This window comes from Cebidichthys violaceus, unplaced genomic scaffold (assembly GCF_023349555.1).
Source record: "Cebidichthys violaceus isolate CVI_PGR_0920_01 unplaced genomic scaffold, fCebVio1.0.p SCAF_39, whole genome shotgun sequence".
Taxonomy (NCBI): domain Eukaryota; kingdom Metazoa; phylum Chordata; class Actinopteri; order Perciformes; family Stichaeidae; genus Cebidichthys; species Cebidichthys violaceus.
In genome coordinates, this window is record NW_027176583.1 from 2476794 (window position 1) to 2492079 (window position 15286).

Consider the following 15286-nt stretch of genomic DNA (forward strand, 5'->3'; position numbering starts at 1 on the left):
CAGAGCGACAGACATGTGCTCTCACTCGTCACAGAATTCAAAGCAAGAATGGATTGTGTTCATACGATTCCTTCTGCTTGTGTGAATGAATCCCCCTCATTAGTCCTCCAAAGCAAGTCAAACAGCCTCCTCATTACCAGCCGCTCTGGTGGGCTTTCTGGTCACTCACTGAGGCCTCACCACACAGGTGACTCGTCACGGAGATCTGCTCCGGTGACGGCCGCAGGTGCACGTGACTGCATCACGTCCAGCGTGCAGCACCAGATATCCACGGTAACACGGCATTGACTCAAATCTTTTTGTTTTTCACCCCATCAGAGCAGGTGGAAAAAGTAGAGTGAGATAATTGAACTGTTTCCAATAAGGCCTTTCCCACGGCAGACATTTTGACATGTCGCAGTAGGAAAAGCACAGGTGTTACTGACAACGATGGCTCTGCTCTGTTCAAGTGAGAGTGACAGTGATTCAACGTGCACGGACCTGAAATCAAAATGGATAAATGGAATTCAGCCATCACAATTATTTTCATTATTTACACCTGATAAGTCAAAATGACTTCCACGAAAAAGGCCTGTTCTAATCAGGTTATTTTAAATTATTGTAATTTAACAATGTGCCAGATTTTGATTCGCAATCAGTACACATTAAAAATGGCTTTCGCTCTGACCGTCCTGCTACTGTGAATGCCTCTTCTACCTTCTTTCTATTCGTATGGATGTAATACACCCAGATAGTGTGTAGGGATGGCTAGCTTAGCATATATAATATGTTGGTAGACACATTTTACATTGTGTCATGGCATATAGTCATATCAGCCAACTTTCTTTTGCATTTCTTTGCATTATAGGGCTTCAAACGTCTTTTCTTTTAACTATTTTCTTTCGTGCCGTATTTCGGATTTGCTCTCTGATCAAAATTACTTTTTAAGGAAAATCCTTTTATTGGGAAAATTCAGTCATGTTCTTTTCATTTGAAGAAGTGTCTTATCCACCTTACAGCCTCTCTAGCTGTGCATTCTGTCTTACAGTCTGTATTTTGTGTCATAATCTTCAGCAGCATTGCAAGATTGTCTAACCAAGACCCCTATTTAACCAGTCAGCCAAACTGACGTCTCTGGTATTTACTGATCTGTTTTTGAGTTACTGTGTGGTTATAGAACCCGTTACATGAACGGCTGGTTATGAAATAGGATTTTATGGGGGCAAATTAGGCTGTTGAATGATCAACTTAGTACACCTGTCACAAAGTTTTGGTCTGAGCTAAAATCTTCTGCCCATTAATCGTTTGTAGCGAAGCTCTACCCCTGAGAAGCTGACAATAATGACTCATCAAGTTTGAGGAAAAACGTGCGTCTTTTGAAACATTTACTGAAACATTCCGAGGCCTCTGCTCCCTCAGTACTGCTGGGTGCCTTCAATGACACATTTCTATTTCCTTGTATTGTTTAATGCGTGACAAGCAGCCTAGCCAGTCATCTAAGATATGTTGTCAGACAGACAATGCCTTTCCTTCGTCATTATGAAGAAATCCTCACAGCTCAATGCAGAGCTGTAATTGTCCTTTAATTCCTAAAAGTCCTCTATATGTAGCTGGAACCACATTCAAGAGGATAGCATGACAACATGTATGCAACCTTTCAGTTGCTAAATTTACCTCCAGCTCTGAATTATGGTACATCGAAAAGAGAAGTTAAAAAACATTGCTAAAACACTCTTGATAACAAATGCATCTTTTTATGGCAAATGATGAAACTGGCTCAGATACTAGACTTACTCTAAAGGTTCCTGGCTCAAAACAAATGTCTTTAATGCTCCTCTATCACTATTCCTCAGCAATCACCCGTTGGCTGTAATTCAAAGCTGTACCCCTCTTTCAAACTGCTTCCTACTTCCTACCGCCATCTTTCAGGAATTTAAATTTATGAACACCCATCGCTCCTCTGCATCCCTCTAAAGCAGGTAGCTGCCCTGCTGTTGACCATGTGATTGGTCTAAAACTACAGTAAAAAACACTCATCTGGTCTTCATTTAGGCTTCCCAACCGTCCACCATTTCCTTATCACACGGCAGCAGAGAGACGTAGTTATTGTAGCGTTTCTACTGAATGAAGAATGTCCTTTTATTATTTGTGGAACATTGATGATTCAGTCATCTTTGTCATCTTTTCCCACGTTTTTCCCCCATTTTGGCCACTGCTTCCACTTGATCTTGAGTTTAACTGTGACTCAGTGACTTTAGTCTTCATCTTTTACTCCTACGGTTTCTGATGCAAGTCCTATTTTGAAGTCTGCCCCTTTTTCCATCTATTGCCAACATCAACAACATATGTGGATGCATTGCAGGTGTAAACATTGATAACCTGTAATCACAATAGATTTCTATGATTGTTTTATGTTCTGATATTTAAATTGTGGCTTCCTCTGTCTTTCTTTCACGCTGAGCAAAACCGTCTCTGAAACACTGCCAAGAGTGTGTTTGTGGCTGTTAGATATACCCTGATAGCTGCAGGTGATAAGTCCTCCAATGTTTAATTGCTGGCCTGGCTAAGCCAGCTTCCCCACATGGCTGGAGTTTGGACCACATTGACTAATAATACGGGCCACTCTGCTGCTACTGTGTTTGTGTTTCACATGCTTTCAGATTGACCTGAAACACAAATTTCCTCTTTTTCCGACCGGGTCCTGTGTTGGATTTAGGTTTGTGTTGGACATTTCAGCCTCCAGTAAGTTGATTTACAGAAGCTCCCCTGTGAGCCTGTTTTGTTCCTACATTGTACAGGCTCCTCAAAAATGGCTACCTCGTCGATCCCTGGAAGAAAGAGGAAAGAAGTGCAAAGGAAACCGACTTCAAAAGCATGTAGGAGGCACAGCTAGGCAGAGAGGAGTAGGGAGGGAGGGAGGGGAGAACGGGCCTGGGACACTTTAACAGGGGAGAGCTAAAGTTAAGACATTTCTTGTAAATTCCTCTATGATTTTAGGTGTTCTCCTCCTCTGAGGGCCAATATTCCCCCTCTCTCCAAGCGATTGTTATCATGTCTCGCTCACTCTCTCCTTCTCTATTTGCTTCGCTAAAGAGGAGCCCCTGTCACTCCCCCTTCTCCCGCCTGGTCCAGGAGTATTTTTGGAAGTTAATGAAAAGAGAAATCTGAACCGCCTACCCTTAAAAGGCATGTCTGGGTCAGCTGGGTGGAAACTTGTGTTATTAATGTCCATAACATTTTCTATGTGAGTGGGTCATCTGTGATTGTAAGTATGTGTGCGTTTCGGTGTCGTGTACAGCGCAGGAATGCTGTGGTTTGGGGGGGGGGGGAGGGGCTGGAAGGGAAGGAGGGTGGGCTAGGAAGCAGGCCTGCGTCTTCAGGAAAGGAGGGGGGTCAGGGGCATATTTGGCATATTTCAGGAGCCATTCCAGTCTGGTTCAAGATGCATTCTTCTTCGTAGAGATGTGGCGGAGCAGCCAGACAGACAATGATCACGGCGGGGGAAGAAAGGTGGACATAACACTCATCAGTCTCGTGATTGTGGAAGATGGCACACTGAAAGCCATTAGCACAGGTGGTAAAAAGACACGAAAATACCATCTCATGCCCCCTAAACACTGGAACAGATGTGTAACGCACCAAGTCTATAAGCTCAATAATATCCACAAAAGGCTCAATGTTGAACCATAGTCCTTCACCCAAGCAGCAGGGTTTGTATGTCTTGGGCACCATCACTAAAATGGAATGAATGTTTATATGCAGAGAGCTGTAATATGTCTCTTTCAACCTCTCTTCCGTGGCATTATAGTCACTGCTTCTCTCCCCTAGAATTTATGATGTCTCAGTCTGTTATTTGCAGTCCGATGGCCGCTGACTGACGTGACAGCGGTTGGCAGGAGTTCACCGTAGCGGTACCAGTCCAGTGCTCAGCGGAGGTCGGGTTCATTGTGAGGTCTCGAGTCCGAGTGTTGAGTGAGTGAGGCTGTTGCAGAATGCACAGATGTATTCCCAACCAGCCCAAACTTTTATGTTTCATTCTTTTATTTCCTGAATCTTCAAAACATTTTCTTTTTGTTTTATGAATCACTGTGTCTCAAATCAAAATGACACGAAAGTAAACCGATAAAAGAACAAACTGTTAGAATATCAAATACTTGTTGTTGCTGGGTGCTTCTATTGTCCTGACACTGGGGCTGCTGTTTCTGGGCGAGGCCCAGAGAGACGACATCAAATGTGCTTTGATGCGTCTGAGTCTCTCATGTTTGTAGTTGGGAAATATGGATTAGGGAACCACCACAATGGTGGCAGATTAAAAGAAAAACCTGAATAAATAAGTGCAGAACTACTACTTCCAAATCTTTTGGAAGTGTGGTGCTCATCCCTCAAGTAGAGCTGCATAGACTTGTAGAACCTGTGCCAAGGAGCAATGAAGCTGTTGTGGCTGCCTGTGGTGGCCTCAGACACTTTGTTTTTCCCCTCAATCTTGGAACCCATCGGCTATCGATCTGATAATGTTTATATTTCGGGTGTAGAGACTCGAGCTGTAGTTGAGAAATGACTACTGCTAATCTCTATCTACCCATATCTGCATATGATAGCTGATAAATTGATGTCAGTTCCAGAGATTGCATTTCAGACGATGCAGTTCGCCTCTTGTGCTCTCCACACAGACTGTTTACCAGCTCAAACATGATTGGTCAATACTACTCTGACTAGAAACGCTTACTGGGAACAGATTGAGAAGAAAGACTAGTGATACCTGTGGGGGAAAAAAAAATCCCCAAAAGTGGCCTTCACTTTGGTGTGTGTGTGTGTGTGTGTGTGTGTGTGTGTGTGTGTGTGTGTGTGTGTGTGTGTGTGTGTGTAAAAATCCTCACGTGCTCTTCCTTTGCAACAAGTCTTTGCAACAAGTCTTTTGCTCTCAACAGATAAAGAAGAAAGACTAGTGATACCTGTGGGGGAAAAAAAATCCCCAAAAGTGGCCTTCACTTTGGTGTGTGTGTGTGTGTGTGTGTGTGTGTGTGTGTGTGTGTGTGTGTGTGTGTGTGTGTGTGTGTGTGTGTGTGTGTGTGTGTGTGTGTGTGTGTGTGTGTGTGTGTAAATCCTCATGTGCTCTTCCTTTGCAACAAGTCTTTGCTCTTGTGCTTCCACTTTTACAGTTTGAGGGATACACACACACACACACACACACACACACACACACACACACACACACACACTCCCTCTCACACACTCCTGTCTGACCTGTTCTAAGCCTTGGACCTCCAGGGCGGCTCTCAAAATAAAATTCCTCTCTCAGATTATTTTTCTTGTGATCAGAAAATATACATGTTCTCAGAGAGAGGAATGTCCGGACGCCATGGCAACCCTCACTTCCCCCTCTTCTGTTTCTCTCGTGCTGTTCTGTCTTCCGTGCACGGTTTGTTTTTCTGTTCCTTTACTTATGTACTTGGGAGACAGTTCTACAATAGTTTGGTAAATCTAATGAACTTTAATAACTCGTCACACCTCTTTGTCGTGTATATGACCTTTATCTTGAAAGTTTGTCTTTGTTCTCACCTTCCCTCATTTCAAACCGGTACGGTGTTTTTCTTCTTTCCAACAGACATCCCTCCCTCTGTTCCTCCCTCTGTTCCTCCCTCCATCCATGCATTAGCAAGTCTGGTTTTAGGAGCTTTCATCATTGTGGTGCTGATGCATGCAGACCCCGACTGCTAGGCTATTTTCAGCCTCTCTTTCCCTCCTCTGTACCCTTTTACCCCCTCTTCTCTTCTCTGCTGGTTTTATTTTGGAGGAGATCTCTGCGTCTTTGCCTTTTGTAAAGGGCTGGGTTGGCTGCTTTCTCCCTCCATGACAACTCTGCTCTTTGGAGCTCCTTCTCATGCTAGCCGTCCCGACCAGGGGAAGTGAAGCAGCACAATGCGAGGCCGTTAAAATAGACCGGTTAAAGTGCAGCTTTTACTGCAAGAGACGTGCTTGGAACCCTTTCATGTCCAATATTTCTGAAGTTTGGCCCATTTTTACAATTTAGTTTTCTGTTTTTCACCTTTTGTTGGACAACCATTAGTATAGAGACCGACAGGAAACAAGAGGAGAGAATGACGTGCAACAAAGGCTGCAGCATGCCCCATTAATGATTATTTTAATTGATTAACTTGTAGGCTGTCTTTTCATTTAATTGTTTAGTCGTATAAATGTCCAGAGCCCACGGTGATGTCTTCAAATAAGCAACTAAATATATATTTTTTAATATGGAATAATCTAACGATTATTTTCTTAATTAATCGATTAATTGTCTGGCTTGTAAAGCATGAGAAAAAAGAAAATGTTTATCACACTTTTCTAAGTCACAGATTTTGTCTGACCACCAGTCCAAAACCCCAAATATTTCAGTTTATTACAATGTCAGACCAAGAAAAGCAGTAAATTGTCAAATTTGAGAACCTGTAAAAATAAAGTTTTAGCTTAAGTTATCGATTAAATAATCGTTTCAGTACTATGTCTGAGTTTAAAATGGACTGCGTCACTGGAACCTAGACACACTGGATCACCCACAGTGATTACACACATAGTACTCCCATTGAAGTTAAGCAGACAAACAGCGACTCAGACCATGATCGCGTCATCTGCTCCCCTCTGGTGGTCCCTTCATCTGCCCTTCACTTCTTATCTTCTCTCTCCCTCAGAGCGTCTCTTTATGCTAAACATCTGGATAGCTGTATAACAAAAGACACAATTCAATCAAAACATACATAGTTTGTATTTACTGTATAGTAAAGAGAAGTGAAGTTGTGTACATATGTGTGTGTGCATGTGGACACATTCAGACACAGGAGCCTCACAGGAATCCCATAACACCCTCAAGTCCCTGAGTGGCTCATTTGTGCACTGTGGAACATTGTGGAAAACCCGGCATATTTTAGGATTCAACCTCCCTCTCTTTCTCCCAGCGGCTAGGTTTTATTTGTGAGGCTAAACCGGTCCAGCCATCCTCTGGCCTTTCCTCTCTAGCATAAAACCTCTTGAAATCTTTTTCAATTCCACCTCCAGTTGCCTTCCTCATCCCCACTTGTCTGTCATACTCTCTCTTATTCCATCTCTTTCTCTGCCTCCCTTCCTCTGTGTCTCTCTAGGTGTGGACTGCACAGAAGAATGCAGTTAAATTAGTGTTTCTTCTCTGCTGCCAGCCGGCTGCATCTTACACTCCCAGCCATGCCAAGCATCTCAGACACAATTGACCTTAAAAGGAAACAATAGCGGCCTATCAATTCTGTTCTGCCAGTCAAGGAATGGCTCACTCCTGCATGGGCAGGGTCCAACTCGCACACACACACACACACACACACACACACACACACACACACACACACACACACACACACACACACACACACACACACAACACAAGGAAGTGTCTGGAAACTTTAAACGTGCGATTAAGTTTCTCTTGTCATTTTAGAATTGTACACTGTCTGAACAGGACAGGAGCAGGAGTCTATTCTGTTAATTAAACCTTATTGACAATTCTTACTTTATTTATTAGTAGGCCACCCACGTCGCCATGTGAGAGACCCGCTTCTGTCGCGGTCAGGCAGACGCATTTGCGTCACCTTTACCCATCCATGTCAGAGTGACTGTGTGTTTAACCAATGCCTCTGCTGAAGTTCAAGGCTCAGCTTGTTTTGCTTGCTGAGAATTTTGAATTCTAAAAGATTACAGCTCAACTATTTCACTTTTTTCAAGTTCCAACAGAAAGATTGAAGATTGAAACAACAATCGTGCAAATAAATTTGTCGGATTTCTTCAGCAGGCAGTCCTGTTTTAAGTTAAGCTTATTCTAAATAGTGGATTTGACATTTTAAAGACTGCTGACGTTCTGCATGACAAAGCTTACATGCCAGGATTGTTCCTGTATTGTTGAGCCGTTCTGTGACATTGCTCGTTGTCGTATCGCTGTTGTTGTAGAAATGAAAAATAGTCAACGCTAATCCTTCGCTGCGGTCCGCGGTAGTGTGTGAAAGCCTCGGCTGTTATTTGTGGAACAGGCAGGGCTAAAAGCCATTAGATATCAAGACAGGTTCTGCAGGTTCACGGGGGAAGTTTAAGAGGTGGATGGTTTTCCATTTGACAGCTCGTCAGCTTTTAGACAGACTCTTGCTCCACCTCGCTGCTCGGCTGGAATGCAAATAGCAGCAGGAGGAATGCTGTTCGCAGTCTTCACCGGCAGCCAATGAAAAATCAATCCCTTGCTCTATTGTTGCCTTTCATTTTGTTAGCTCCTTCTGTCTGCTACTTTCTGGATCTCTGCTTCCTGGCTCTCCCATCTTCCTCCCCACGGTGTATCTGCGCTCTCTCTCTCTCTCTCTCTCTCTCTCTCTCTCTCTCTCTCTCTCTCTCTCTCTCTCTCTCTCTCTCTCTCTCTCTCTCTGTCTCTCTCTCTCTTTCCCCTGTCCTCTCTGTCTCTCTCTCTCTCTTTCCCCTGCCCTCTCTGTCTCTCTCTCTGTCTCTTTCCCCTGTCCTCTCTGTCTCTCTCTCTGTCTCTCTCTCTCTCTTTCCCCTGCCCTCTCTGTCTCTCTCTCTGTCTCTCTCTCTCTTTCCCCTGCCCTCTCTGTCTCTCTCTCTCTGTCTCTCTCTCTCTTTCCCCTGCCCTCTCTGTCTCTCTCTCTCTCTGTTTCTCTCTCTCTTTCCCCTGCTCTCTCTGTCTCTCTCTCTCTCTCTCTCTCTCTGTCTCTCTCTCTCTTTCCCCTGCCCTCTCTGTCTCTCTCTCTCTCTCTCTCTCTCTCTCTCTCTCTCTCTCTCTCTCTCTCTCTCTCTCTCTCTCTCTCTTTCCCCTGTCCTTCTCTCTCTCTCTTTCTCTCTCTCTCTAGGCATCCTGTTCACTGTGTTTGATTTGGGCATTCCTTTCCTCCTCGAGCAGACAAAACAACCCCAGACCTCTCTGAACTGCACACACACACACACACACACACACACACACACACACACACACACACACACACACACACTCCCTTCTGCTAATCACACACAGGAAATGGGCTCCCATGCAAACGAGGCCCGCCTGGCCAGTGGAACCCAGGATGGAGTTTCAGGCCTTGAAATGTTCTCCGGTGGAGGAAATTGAACATGATCTCTCTCTTCCCCTTTCTTTCTTTCTCCCTCGTTTCCTCTCTTGTTTTACTCGCTGTGGTTCCTCCGTCCTTTTCTTTTCACACTTTTTTTTTTTTACCCCACACTGCATTTGAATTCATCCATTTTGCTGTGAAACATTGCGATTGAGCGACTAATGGACACATATGGAGTTTCTCCTCCCTGGAAGCGTCATAAATGCAAAAGCTACTGTGAATTTGACTCTTAAAAGTATTTTAACGTTTTAGTATTTTTTTAATGCTGTTTTAGCAGTCAGCTCGATGTTTGGTTAAAGCATTTCCTGCAGGACACTGAGCCAAATCTGACTCTTGTGGGTGTGTGTGTGTCACCTCACATGTATTGTATGCATTTGCAAAGTAAGCCTAAGTGCCCAGAAAGCATTCACTGATAACTTATCAACTGCCTTATGTGGGATAAATCCGTACTCCAAGATAAACACAACACGATAAAATATTTATGTAGAATGAAAAGGGAGATGTTTAACCATTCAAAGTTTGTAAGAACTATTGTGTTGCTTTGTAATATCACCGACTACACACATACACCTAGATCGATACACAAACGTAAGTTCTGTTCATGACACACAAATGGATGTAAATAGGATACGGCGTGCTGGAAATGACACTTGCTTTAGGAAATAAAAGTGTTTTATTGAGCTGATAGCCGGTTGTTGTAGACGGATAGAGACCCTGGAGGAAGTTCACACTGTTTCAGTTTATTCTGCTGAGTAACGTAATGAATCCTCCGTGAGGGGAGCGAGGGATGAGGAGTCAGCTGTTTTCAGTATCTCTTGGTTACGGGTTGGCTAACCCCCCTCTCTCACACACACACACACACACACACACACACACACACACACACACACACACACACACACACACACACACACACACACACACACACACACACACGTGGTCTCTGGTCACCAGGGTATTTGGTGTCTTCTGGATTGCTAAGAATGGGTTGAATCTCATTTGTGAAATCACATATTTTCATCAAAATGTTTATTGATCACAAAAAATCTGGCTTTGCAGTCTGCACAATTACACATTTGGTTTAGTGCAGTGTAGAAGTGCGTTCGCATAGCCCGAGAACATCGGATGATTCAGCAGAACCTGTGTGTCGGTGTCATGGCGCGTCCCTCCTGAATCCAACGTGAGCGAGCTGAGTGCAGAGCATCAGGGCTGTCTCCTTCCTGTGAAGAGCCATGTTGTGGCAACAAACAGAAAGGATGACACAGACGGGAGTTCAGAGTGGCAGGAGCAGCTCAGAGACCGGTTGTTTCTGTCAATCAGCAGCTACTTCCATGATCGAAGTGTCTTTGAGCGCGTCACTCGCCTCTGCTGTCAGGAAATGAATCAGCAACCGTTCTGACAACAGAATAATCTTTAAAGTCATGTTCCAGCTGCTCCAATGTGAGGACTTAAAGATTATTTTGAGTCTTTTTGTGGAGTTTGGGACTGTTTGACAAAACAATCGATTTGAAGACACCACCTTTATGGCGAAGCAAAGAGCCTTGTGTAACATGTCAACATGTTACTTCACATGAGGAAAACATTTTTACTGCATATTCTACTATTTTCTGGCATTTTATGGAACAAGCGATTCATCAAATCAGGAGACTAGTCAACAACAACATTATTGTTAGCTGCGGCCCCATATGCTTTCATGACAGTTTTTCCACATCTCTTCCCCCCATTTTCTATGTTATGGTAAAAGTCAATATACAGGTGACAAAACAATGTCAACTCAAGTCCGACTTACTTGCTTGTTCTGAAGCTTTTAAACATGTCACACAGTCTTCCTCGGTACATTGAGTTTGGAGCTGTAGTGTGACGTAGTTCTTTAATGTGTGTTCTATGTAATGTTCAATGTTTCTGTAGAGTGTCCTGCTGCTGCCTACAGTTCACAGGAATGTTCCCTTTTTTTCGTCTTCTTCAGCCTCTCCCCCTCCTCTTCCTCATTTCTCCCCCTCCCTCTACTTCCCTCTCTCATCCTTTAAATTCAGTCCAGACTTCAGTCTTAAATCTGGATTCTCTGCGCTTAACCAAACATATGGAATGCTACTGTAGTGGAATGCTCCAAGTCTGGGTTGTTTTCTCTCTGTGTGTGTGTGTGTGTGTGTGTGTGTGTGTGTGTGTGTGTGTGTGTGTGTGTGTGTGTGTGTGTGTGTGTGTGTGTGTGTGTGTGTGTGTGTGTGTAACCATGCACATGTTTTGAAGCAGATGAGAGCTTCTAGGATGATGATGATTATGATAATGGTGCGTGTGTGTTTGTGTGCCTCCCCAGAGAACTGAATAGGGCCTTCTGTTGTCGTGGCCAAACACTGCTTGTCTGCTCAGGCATGAGTCTATTGCAAAGCCGCCCGAATGCGTCCCATATCTGAGCAGTTAGCTCATTCTTTAGCCCGTTAGCTTGACTGTGAACGATCTCCCCCACAGTGACTGCATTGTAGGCCCGGCCGCAGGCTCGGGGCCTTGCCAGCTGCCAAACATAACAATGGTGAAAGATGGCATGACTGTGTGCGTCTGGATATTATGACGACCAGCGAGTCCACTTTTACTAAGCTTGAGCTTGTTTGTCTTTAACCACAGGATGGAGACTTTGGGAAGAGGAGCTTAACGTGCGACAGACAGAAAGATGCATCTAAAATGTAAGTTACGCCTCCCTGTGCTATGGTGAATGTCGATTTATTTCTGCTCATATTTGGGGTGTCAACGAAAGTCATCAAATTTAATTTAAATAAAACAGCTTAAATGAATGATTTATATATAACAACATATTACCCTAATGCGGGGTTTGATCTATGTGCTTTAATCAACACAATTGTATTTTATGCCCCACACAAAAGAATAGTTAAACATTTTTGGAAACATTTGGTTGGTTGGTTTTGTTGAGTTAATATGATTGATACACCCTCTGTGTTCAGTATGGAGGTGATTAGCTTAGCTTAACATAAAGACTGGAAACAGGGCGCAGCAAGACAAAATACGCCTACCAGCACCTAAAGCTCACATGTTGTGTCCTGTTTGTTTCCTCTGTACAGAAGAAGTGACTGTACTTTTTTTCCAAACGGTTGTTTTTTTAAATAGTTTTTTTTTTTTTACTTAAAAGATAGCCGGGCCAGCTGTTTCCCCATGCGTCCAGTAGCAGGGGGGAAAAAGCAGAGCATAATGCTAAGCTAAGCTAATTACCTCAGCGCTCCAACACACAGACATGAGTGTGTAGGTCTTTTTATTTAACTTAAAAAGGAAGTCCGTTTTCCAAAATGATGAAATGTTCCTAAATGTATTGATGTCCTGCTGTCCCTTTTTCTTTTAGTGACATTTAATGCTGTCGGAGACAAAATTACAAAGAAAAGCACGACTTTCTGAAACCTAGAGATTCCTTAGTATAGCTATTTGTGTGAGGAGTGTTGGCCAGCCACACAATCGATTCACAGCATCAATAATGTTCTGAATTTCAAATGTTTCCTCTGGCTCCACCCCCTTTTTTTTCTCCCTCTTCCTTCACTTCTCCACCTCACTCCTTGTTCTTCTCAGCCTCCTCCTCTGCTCACCCCCCCCCCCTCCCCTCCCCTCCCCTCCTGCCCTCCTCTTCCGCCCCTCCTCTGCTCTTTGTAAGTCTGTTTCCCGTTGGGCACAAACGCCGGCGCCGCACTTCCTTCCCTGTAGCCTGAAGTCACACAGGAGTGGCACACATACGTATACACAGTACTGTATGTATTCTGTAACGTATGGGTCAGTGCGTTCACAGCGCTCAGGCCAGATTTAGTCAGCAGAGACGGTGCATGTGTCACTGTCTTACCATGTCTGCAGCTGTCTGCTCACACGACAGTGTAAGGTCAATATGTGGCCAAGGCGTGCTCTGTGCGTCCTCACAGAGCTGCATTTACATGCGTTTATTATGCCGGATGCTAGTTCACATCCTGCTCGAGCTAAATTCATTCTAAATAGTCCGGATCTGACAAAGACCCTGAAAACCGACAGTGAAACAGGAAAAGGAGCTTCTCGTGTCAGTGTCCTGCTACTTTAAATGGCACATCCCGTTTTAGGTTTTTAATAATCAGGAGCAGGATTCTTTCCAAAGTGGATGTCATTAACTGTGCATAATGCAGTTAAGAAACCGTTATTAGCTTTCTTGCCAAGAGTTGGATGAAAAGATGGATTCCACTTATGGCTGTACTGTGGAGCTTGAGCAAGGAGACGGTCAACTTAGCTTAGCATCAAGTCCGAAGGTCGTTTTTACCCAAACAAACAAGATATAAAATGTTAATAAGTGAACGTTTTATGATGATTTACTTTTGTTGATGCTCCTGGTGGCACACTTCCTCTTCTTCGTTCCGCTGTGTTGGCTGTTGCTCTTCTTTCAAACTGCCTGATTCTTTCATGGGATATTTATTCAGAAACGTGCAGATTTATGTAATTAAAATGATCGTGTGTGTGTGTGTGTGTGTGTGTGTGTGTGTGTGTGTGTGTGTGTGTGTGTGTGTGAGCACATTTGTACATGCTTCATGTGAAATGTAATAAGCAGCGCTGCAGTTGTTTTCTCCTTGACATACCTTTACGGTCTAGATACTTTTGTTTACTTTCAGTACTAGGACAATAACTGTATGATTCAGTATCTCTCCTCCGGTATACAGCTTCATCATTGTACCTCCTGCTCTGTTGGTCTCATATCATCCCTCCCTCCATCCTGCAGCCAGTGCTGCATTCCTACTGCAGTAATCCACTCTGGCAGCTACCTGCTCTGCACACTGTGGAGTCATCTCACCCTCTCTCTCTCTCTTCCTTCTCTGTTTTTATCTCTAGATATCTTTGCTTAGCACGCACATTACATGCACTTGTCCCGTCTAAGCTTTTCAGTCTCTCTCTCTCTCTCTCTCTCTCTCTCTGCCTCTCTCTCTGCCTCTCTCTTTCTCTCTCTCTCTCTCTCTCTCTCTCTCTCTGCCTCTCTCTCTCTCTGCTCTGTTTCTTCCTCATCAGAGAACCACTGAGGTCTCCATTCAGCCGCAGTAGGCAGCTAATGCCAAGGCTCAGGCTGATGAAGCACTGCCAAGCTCTGCCAACCAAGCTGTGTGTGTGTGTGTGTGTGTGTGTGTGTGTGTGTGTGTGTGTGTGTGTGTGTGTGTGTGTGTGTGTGTGTGTGTGTGTGTGTGTGTGTGTGTGTGTGTGTGTGTGTGTGTGTGTGTGTGTGTGCTAGGATGGGAAAGCAGTGAATGAGCAGGAGGTAGAAGAGCTGTATGTTAAGAGCTATTGATGTGTCTATGAATCGACAGTTTCATAGAGGTCACACTAAAGAGGGATGACAGATACTGAGACTGATGGATAGCAGGAGAGAAATAGAGAGTGTCGGGAAAGAAAAGGATGAATGGTAATAAGGTGGTGGTCAGGCCTGGAACAATAATCATCAAATATGCTTAGAACTCTTAAAGAAGGCAATCATGAATCATAAGGTTCCCCTGCATGAATAAAGAATAGCAACATTATCCTGTCTGACATGACAATTCTTGTATTTTTCTATTTTCAGTTATTTACCATGATTGCGAGCTAGACAGCTATTTCAAGTCACTCGCTGCGATATTCACAATTATCCTGTTAATTGCAAAGGGGATAGTGCAAATTACAAGAAGCATCAGTAAAAAACAAAAACAAGATATTTTGCTTTTAACTTATCCTTTATAAGTAGACTGACTGAATGGTTGAATGCAAATTAAAGCAAATGACTTCAGCAGCTTGAAAGGAAAGCATTTTTGATCACATCCAGCAATGTAATGACATTCTTGAACCAGATCAATGACACTCGGCTAATTGTCAAACAAACTACTAGTAGACTCTAGGGTGGAGGTAGTGAATGAGAATAAATCAGATGGTATCGCTCTCATGCTCTCTTAACTTTTGTCTGTCTGCCTCACCTCATTCTTTGTTCGCCTGACTCATTCTTATTCACACAGACACACACTGACTGCAAGTGTCATCATGTTCTGATGTTTTCATTTTCTCTTATCGTCGTGAAACGGTAATACACACATTCCTTCACGAGCAGCTCCTCAGTGTGTGTGTGTGTGTGTGTGTGTGTGTGTGTGTGTGTGTGTGTGTGTGTGTGTGTGTGTGTGTGTGTGTGTGTGTGTGTGTGTGTGTGTGAGAACACTCATTAAATC

General features: G+C 43.8%; 1 protein-coding gene across 2 annotated transcripts in view; it reads left to right on the forward strand.

The window, feature by feature from the left end:
* The window catches only part of LOC137884575 (leucine zipper protein 1-like), a 39235-nt gene that overhangs the window by 4392 nt on the left and 19557 nt on the right, over nt 1–15286 (forward strand). The window contains exon 2 of one of the 2 annotated variants that reach the window (XM_068726418.1): nt 11721–11779. The exons of the other annotated variant lie outside the window; for it this stretch is intronic. The gene's annotated coding sequence lies outside the window, so the exon portion shown is untranslated. The remainder of the gene's footprint in view (nt 1–11720; nt 11780–15286) is intronic. 2 annotated transcript variants of the gene reach the window in all.